At 44.6% G+C, this 8,932-nt stretch overlaps 1 pseudogene; it reads left to right on the top strand.

The window, feature by feature from the left end:
- The first annotated feature begins 4,222 nt into the window (after positions 1–4,222).
- On the top strand, positions 4,223–6,220 carry LOC149841512 (transcription factor bHLH30 pseudogene; annotated as a pseudogene).
- Positions 6,221–8,932: the final 2,712 nt, after the last annotated feature.

The following is an 8,932-nucleotide window of genomic DNA, read 5'->3' as shown; positions in this document are numbered from 1 at the left end:
ATTATTATTTATCTTTTTCGATTCCCCATAGCTTCCCACTCTTTTTTCCGAAGCAGGTTATATGTCCCCCCCCCCCCCCCGAACAGGGCAGTTAGCTACATCTCATATTCGGGGGTCCCAAAGAGCACCACGTATGTAAGCATGTGCGTCTCGTATCCCCATGTTTGTCAGCATTAATTAGCGTTGGAGTTTGATGCGATTGCAAAGACTTAAGTACCCTCTCCTCCATTGGTGCCAAAAAAAAATGACGATTCTTGAAAAGGACTGGTTGTAAAGACTTAAGTGCCTCAAAGATGATTATTTAAGACACAGTCTCTGCACTGCAAGATTATCTGAGAAAGAAATCTCCCCTGGAGAAGGCCATGAACATCAACCCTCTCACTCTCTCTCTCCCTTCTATTTTTGCTTCTATGCACATCCAATAGAAGATCTTACATTGCTCCATCAAGCACCGGTTGACCTGCACATTGACTGTTGTGGAGCCTGATTCAGAGTTTTTACCCTTACAGGAGGAGGGTTTGGGGGCTCATCCCAGCGTGGGTAGCATCATTCAACTAAATGAGTTGTAGTTCCTGATTCAGAGTTTTTACCCTTACAGGAGAGAGGTCTGGGGGCTCCTCCCAACATGGGTAGCATCATTCAACTTGAAGAGTTGTGGAGTCTGATTCAATGTTTTTACCCTTACAGAAAAGGGGGGTCTGAGGGCTCCTCCCAGCGTGGGTAGCATCATTCAACTTGAAGAGTTGTGCAGTCTGATTCAGAGTTTTTACCCATACAGAAGGGGGGTCTGAGGGCTACTCTCAGCGTGGGTAGCATCATTCAACTTGATGAGTTGTGGAGTCTGATTCAGAGTTTTTACCCTTATAAGAGGAGGGTTTGGGGGCTCCTCCCAACGTGGATAGCATCGTTCAACTTGATTCGTTGTGGAGCCTGATTCAGAGTTTTTGCCCTTACAGGAGAAGGGTTTGGGGGCTCCTCCCAGCGTGGGGAGCATCGTTCAACTTGATTCGTTGTGGAGCCTTATTTAGAGTTTTTGCCCTTATAGGAAGGGGGTCCGTGGGCTCCCCCCCGGCACGGGTCTCGGGTGTCGTGGTCAAAAAATGCACAGAGTGTCGTGGTGAGAAAGACATATGTTTTGTTCCAAGCAAGGTTGGAAGAAATCAATGAAAAATCCAACATGGAGCATGCCAGAATCAAGATGTGGATGTCAAGCGAGAATGGTGTTGTGCAACTCAAATAACATAAAATAATAAGGGTCTGGTTTTTAGTTAAAATGGGAAAAGAAATGACAATAGAAATTGCTTAAAATTTACACGAATAAACTAGACTCAATAACGAAGACACCACTTTTTACGGATTTGGAATATGACCTCCGGTTTGGGAGATATGGCCCTGACAAGTTGATCCTAATTCGGGTAGCGATTTACAACGATTTGCTTACTGAATAACACTATAAATCGCTATAGCGATTTGCGGAAGACACTACAAATCGCTATAGTGAGATTCAAAAACACTATAAATCGCTATAGCGATTTGCAGAAGACACTACAAATCGCTATAGTGAAATTAAAAAACACTACAAATCGCTATAGTGAGATCCAAAAATACTATAAATCGCTATAGCGATTTGCGGAAGACACTAAAAATTGTTGTTGAAAAGCCGGATAACACTATAAATCGTTGTGGGGCTCGTTGGAGACCCGAAAATACTACAAATCGTTGTAGGAAAGCCCGATTACACTACAAATCGCTGTTGGGATCCGCGTTGTGGGGGAGCCCCCGGACCCCCCTCCTATAAGGGAAAAAACTCTAAATCAGGCTCCACAATGAATCAAGTTGAACGATGTTACCCACGCTGGGAGGAGCCCCCAAACCCTTCTCCTGTAAGGGCAAAAACTCTGAATCAGACTCCACAACTCTTCAAGTTGAATGATGTTACAGTCAGTGTGCAGTTTAGTCGGTATTTGATGGAGCAATGTAGGATCGTCTGTTGGATGTGCACAGAAGTAGAAAGAGAAGGGAGAGAGAGTGAGAGGGTTGATGTTCATGGCCTTCTCCAGAGAGAACTCTTTATCTCCCTTGATTTCTTCTCTAGAGAGAGAGAGGGTTTTACAGTGTTTTACGGAGAAAGAAGAAAAATACTTTGAAGAGTCAACATCATCCTCGACTTTCTGGATGAAGGAAATGTTTGTCCTTTTTTGAACGGAGAAAAAAGAAGAAGACTTTGAAGAGTCAACATCATCCTCGACTTTCTGGATGGAGGACATGTTTGTCCTTTTTTTGAACGGAGAAAAAAGAAGAAGACTTTGAAGAGTCAACATCATCCTCGACTTTTTGGATGGAGGACATGTTTGTCCTTTTTTTGAACTGTTTGTTTTTTCTTTTTTGAATAAAGAGCGTTTTTGTCATTTTCTCAAACCATCACTTTATGAGAAGAATAACAAGAAAGGGTACTTAAGTCTTTGCAACAACACCAGAGTCCGATGCAAAGTTATGTCAACATACACGGGAATACGAGCCCCATGTGCTTGTATACGTGGTGCTCATTCAAAGCCCCGAACACAAACGTGGGATTCAGTGAATCATGGGGGGGAACATACACCACCCTCTCCTTTTTTCTGTTCATTTCTTTTACTTTTCTTTTTTTTTTCTTCTCATACTCTTTCACAATAGCTTGAAAAATGCATCTAGATTCACACTTAATTCGTATTATTTTTTAAACACACACTTCTCCGCTTCCGCATCACTCGTTGCTTTCTATATCCATTTTGCTTCCTTGTAATTAACTATGCTTGATTACATAACATAATTTTTTTTGCAAAGGTGAATCTCACACCATCCAACTTATTATTGACCACCCGAGTCATGATCGGGTGCAATATGATTGCACAAATATTTGTGTATTAAGCAACTGATTGCCCTCCATCAAGCCTTCGGCCCCACAACTGACAGGTCCTGTGTGATCAGGTGCTTAATGCACAAATATTTGCACCTGATCTTTTCACTGCCCAACCATACATTGAAAGCACAGTTGGACAAGACTACGACTCAGCTTGATTAAACGTGGGGGTATGGCTTATATAGCGAGTAAGCTGTGCTTGGGTGGGGTGTCTCATCCAACATAGACAATGTCCTACAGTCCCCGTATGGAAACAGGAATATGGGACACAGGAGCAAAACGGGGTGATGAGGGGGAAGGGAAAATATTAATTCAGGTTTTTGTGTGACATTAATAGCAATCCCTCCTGACGCAATGATGCCGTCTCCATGACATCATCGAGCCGACCCCTCCATCACCATGGTGGTGGTGCTATCACCAAATCTTTGTAGGAGAAATACCCGGAAAGAAAAAAAGAAAACCACCCTCTCTTTTACTTCCAACCAAATACCACGCATTCTTTCTCAATAAAAAGAGTAAGGGGGAGCGAGGGGGGTGGGGACCTAGCACATGTCTCCGTGTATGTGCGCGTGTCATGTGACCACACCCGGAGTCATTCCCCAACCATGGCTCATATATATATATATATATATATATATATATATATAGAGAGAGAGAGAGAGAGAGAGAGAGAGAGAGAGAGGGAGGGAGAGGGTATGACAACATAAAAAAATACTGAAACCGAGGTGATGAAGGGAAAGAGACGGAGTGCGTTCCAAGACAATGATTACTTCATTTTTGGAAGCGGGAGTGAGGCATGCAATTAGAAAACAAAGAACATGCCCTTGACCAAGGTACACCCATCTCTCTCTCTCTGGGTCTCAGTCGGTCGGGTATATTTATTTATAAATGAATACCTCAAGAACAAGATAAAGTTAAAAAAAAAAGTCTTCGAAAAAAAATGAAAGGAAAGGGAGGCAAAGAATGCCGTAGGAGGAAAGGAAAAAGGAGTACAGCAGCCACAAAAAGGTAATGCGATAAAAAGATAACCTACAAAGACGATGGCAGAAAGCATTACGAACGAAAGAAGTCTGTCTTGGCTTTACGAATGACCAAACAAACCAGTTTTCTCTTTATCATGGTTTGGCCACAACTCTCCCTTTCCTCTCTCTCTCTCTCTCTCACACACACACACACGCATCCACTGATCCATGTATATATACTAGTATCAGATTGGCAGTGGAAACACCCAACTTTGTTTTTTGCCCAAGGAAAGTAGAAATCCAAATTCCTTTCCCTTGGCGTTTTTTGCCACTAGAACCATCCACCCCCTCTCGGAGAAAGATGCGTGGCAAGAGAATAGAGAGTCCCGGCGATGGATCACAGAATATTCCGGTGTACCCCGAGTTGATCAACGATATGTTCAATCTCAACCCGACCATAACGTATGGTGTGGGAGGGTTGTCGTCGATCCCTGAGCCGTCTACCTTCTTCCCTTGGACGATTCCGGCCAACCCCCTCCATGTCTCGACGGCTCCGACGAGGGACCAAGAGAGTTTCTTGGGCTGTATGGCCGGAGACCGGCCTTCTCCATCTCCTTCTCCTTCCTTGCTGTTCCAAGGGTATCATCGTCGTGGCTTGCAGTTCGGCTTCGAGAGGCCGGATTTCTTCTCCGGCATCGGGATCTACAGCGGATCAGACCATCTGGGGTGTGGAGTTCGTGGCCCGTCTCCCCCGTTTGGCCTTCAGGCCGACATGACCAAGCTCACCGCGCAAGAGATCATGGACGCTAAGGCCCTCGCTGCGTCCAAAAACCATAGCGAGGCCGAACGCAGGAGACGGGGGCGCATCAACGGACACCTTGACAAGCTTCGAACCCTCCTCCCCAATACCACCAAAGTAAGATTTATGATCATAGGAAGAAAGTATGAGCAAAATTTTTTATTTATTGATCCTCCCATTAATGGGATTCTCTTATATCTGTCATATTTCTCTTTCCGTTTCTAAAGACAAGTCCTACTATTATTACCTACCATCTCTCTCTTTTATTGAGGTAAAATTTGTCCAAGATATGATTTGAACGAAAAAAAAAGGTACGCTCATAAATGGCGACTGCCCATATTTTGTAGATTTCAGATTAGGTAGTTAGGGTTTTGAGCTGTTGGGATAAGAAAGGCTGTGTGGTGATTGGAATAGTCGTTTGGTTATGAGAGTTCCGAGAAAGGATGGGAAGTTTTTAAGTTGCTTGGAGCTCTGTGATGCTTTTGTGTACCATCCAAGTTTGATATGAAAAAGAGAAACCAAACCAGATGAAAAAAGCTTGGGAGGAAGAAAAAATGTCGAGGGGATGGAGAAGAAAGACAGTCAGTGTCAGTGAGTTCTTTATGTGCAATTCCCTTCACTGCCTAAGCATGCATGCAGGCCTGAAGTTCCCATCCGCCCCAGTAAAAAGTAAAAACTGATACGGTTCGCAATAAAATACTCATCCTCTCGGTTTTTTCATGCGTTCTGTCTTCTCTCCTTGTTCAAACCAACCCTTCTCTCTCTCTAGAATCTAGTGCAATGTAATCTGAGATGCCCATTCATTGCTCTTATTCTTTTGAGATGAAAAAGGCTTGATTTGTTACTTCTTGGTTGGGATTTCAGACGGACAAGGCATCGTTGCTAGCAGAGGTGATACAGCACGTTAAGGAATTGAAGCGACAGACATCAGAGATTGCTGAGGCAAGCCCCGTGCCGACTGAGATCGATGAGTTAACCGTGGATCCCGATGAGTCATGTGGGGATGGCAAGTTGCTCATTAAAGCATCGATCTGCTGCGAGGATAGGTCTGATCTCTTAGCGGACCTCATCAAGACCCTCAAATCCCTCCGCCTTCGCACTCTCAAAGCTGAGATCACGACGTTGGGGGGCCGCGTGAGGAACGTACTGGTGGTCACCGGTGAGGAAGACGACCCCAACGATGAGAATCCATCGTCTAATGGTTATGGTAATGGTAACCCTTCCATAGGATGTATTCAAGAGGCCCTCAAAGCAGTGATGGAACGCCAAGTTTCCGATGACTCTTCTTCTGGCAGCGTGAAGAGACAACGTACCAACCTTACGATGCTGGATGATAGGTCCATATGAACTAACACAAACAGAAGATAATAAGAAAAAGGAAAGAGAAGTTGAGAAAATTAAAAAATGTGTATTTTACTACGTTGTTCAGTTACATGTTTGGATTTGACTATGATGGTATCTTTGTTTTTATCTTTTTTTTCCTTTATTTAAATTTCTGTGTGATTCTCATGATGAGTGGAATGATATGACACGAGTATTTGCAGGTTTTTGTATTTAGTACAAAAGATTTATTATTATTGTATGTATTGTCTTGGTACAGTGGCCTATGGGCCTGTGTCAGTACCGTGGAGTATTGGCTTGGAGGGAATGTTAATTTATGAGTGAAATGATATGACATATAAATATTGGATGGGGTTTACTGTTATTGTTGCCTTGTTGGTTAGTATTATTAGTAACTACCTGAATTAAATTATACTACGGGTTCCTTGTGATGTGTTTTTGACAGAGGGAGTATAGGGGCTGATAGGTGCTGTATTTGGGAGATAGGGTGCACGCCGAGATCCAGAGGATCATCAGTCTGCCCACATCTTTGTCATGATTACATCTAGAGACAATTTTGGACAATGAAGATTGATGCCTACACGGTTTACTTGTCTACGTACTCAAGTACGCTTGTTTTCAGCAAGGGTTGACGGTGACTCTCTCTCACACACACACAGTCTATTGAGCATAGCTCATGTCTAGGCATGAACGAGCCTTCATTAATACCTCCACTAAGACGAGAGGGCTCAGATAATGATTAGGCTGGTGCCCGAGCAGTCACACCAATAGGGACTGCTGCCTAATTGAGTGCCCTAAGAGATTTACTATATGTGATACATATGTTTTCATTGAAAAGGTGATGAGCACACCGGCTTGAGTTGTACACTTCATAAGTGGGTATGGGAGATTTGGTTTTCCTCAATAAAGTCTTTTAGTTCCGGCTTAGCTCGGGCTTCTGGGGGCTAACTACTACAATGAATAATATGGAATTCGAACTCAAAAAATAAGAGCACTTTTATTTTCAGACATTAAAATCATGCTCAACATGATCTCCGAACTCTATCAAAGCAGTCATAGATATCGACAACTAATTGAGAGTGTGAATACAAAAGTGTCGCATCTAAAAAATTAAATAACCTGTGATGTGTTTGCATCACTTACTCACTACGGGTATTTACCCGATTTGCATTGCTTTTGCCTTTGTATTTTTTTCTCGAGTAACAGATTCAAATACATTTACTTGTAAGTAACACATTCAGATGAATTTCATACTTTGTACACGATATCAGGCCTAATTGAGTTTATAAATTACGACTACAACCAGAAAAACCACACGAAGCAAAATAATGATAATTAAAGAACTGTGCATGCAAAAGTTACCATAAAGCAAATGCAGAAACAAGTAATTTATCTATATTTTTTTATTTAATTCATCCAAAATCCTCGTGCGACTGAACCCTACCTCGAGAGGTTGCGTCGCTGCGAGCGCTTATGTGTGTAAGCAATGTAGGGATTAGGTCACGAGGCACAGACAAAATCTGCAAGAGACACTGTGTTAAAATGAGGTTTATTACTCGATGACAAGGGGGGTGATGCCCCCTTGCTGGAAATGAGCCTGAATAGGAAAACACAACCCTCTGCTGAAAGCGAGACAGACAAGGGTGTTACCTCTGCCGACAATAAGGTCAAGGCAAGGAGTGAAACCCCCTACCAAAACATTCATAGTAGGTAGGGGGTGGGACCCCCTGAAGGGAAGCATCAGGAGGCAGGGGCCAAACCCCCTGCCAGAAATCAATCACGAGGCAGGGGGTCTTGCCCCCTGCCGAGGCAAAATAGCAGAGTAGGGGGTTCCACCCCCTGTCGAGAAAACATACAAGGGGTAGGGGGCTTCACCCCCTGTCAAAATTATCGAGGACAGGGGGGCAGAGCCACCCCCTACTAGAGAAAAAAGGGCAGGGGGCTTCTCCCTCTACCGATCATAACGAGGACGGGGGGCGAAGCCCCACTGTTGAAGAAGTCAAGAGGATAGGGGGCAAAGCTCCTTGTCGGCATTCGAAAGAATAGGGGCACAACCCCCTGTCCTATTGGAAAAAACAAGAGGATAGGGGCGGAGCTCCCTGTCCCGCTGAAGAGATCAAGAGCAAGGGAAGGGCCTGGCAGAGGCGATCGAGACTTCTGCCAGCCCCCATCGACTAAAGAGGGGTGGGGAGGGCCCGACAGAGGTTGTCGAGCCTCTGTTGGCCCTTTGGCAACCATAAGGGGAAGGGGGAGGCTCTGGCAGAGGTTGTCAACCCTTTGTCGGACCTTCGACGACCCTGATTTCAAGGGGAAACAATAAAGGAGAAAGGGTGAGGGTTACCTGTGGGAGGCACCGACGATCGTCATGGGTAGGGTCAGCGCGGGGAGAGCAGACTGGGTTCGTCGTCTCGCCAGAAATCGCTGAGGGGAAGCAATGAGAGAGAGAGAACAAGAGAGGGAATGGGAGGGGAATGAGAGAGGAGGTCGCAACCTGGGTCCTCTCCTGTGACTACTTGAAAGCTCAGGGGGGGAGTCATTTCAGGAAACTTCGAAGGGATGAGGTCGGAAGGGTGTTGCTGGACGGGGCTTGCCGGCCTAAAAAATGATGAGAGCGAGAGAGAGAGAGAGAGAGAGAGAGAGAGAGAGGGGAGCGAAGGTGAGAGGGGGACTGAGTCGACGGGCGGCAGGCGACGAGCGGTAGGCAACAGGCAAGAGATAAAACATAAAGGGAAAGAAAGGGGCTCACATTAAGGTTTTACGGAAGAAATTAACGACGAATTAGCGACAGAACAATTTTGTCGCTGCTTGGCGATGGAGTAGCGACGAATTTTTTTTACCGTTGATCTGTCGCTAAGTTACGATGGATCTTGAGACAAGATTTTTCTGTCGCTAATTAGCGACGGATTAGCAACAAAAATTTTTCCATTGTTA

Source organism: Nuphar pumila, chromosome 4 (genome assembly GCF_984573655.1).
Source record: "Nuphar pumila chromosome 4, dmNupPumi1.hap1.1, whole genome shotgun sequence".
Lineage (NCBI taxonomy): Eukaryota > Viridiplantae > Streptophyta > Magnoliopsida > Nymphaeales > Nymphaeaceae > Nuphar > Nuphar pumila.
Note: the sequence above shows the minus strand (reverse complement) of the source record. Positions and strands in the feature narration are given on the sequence as shown.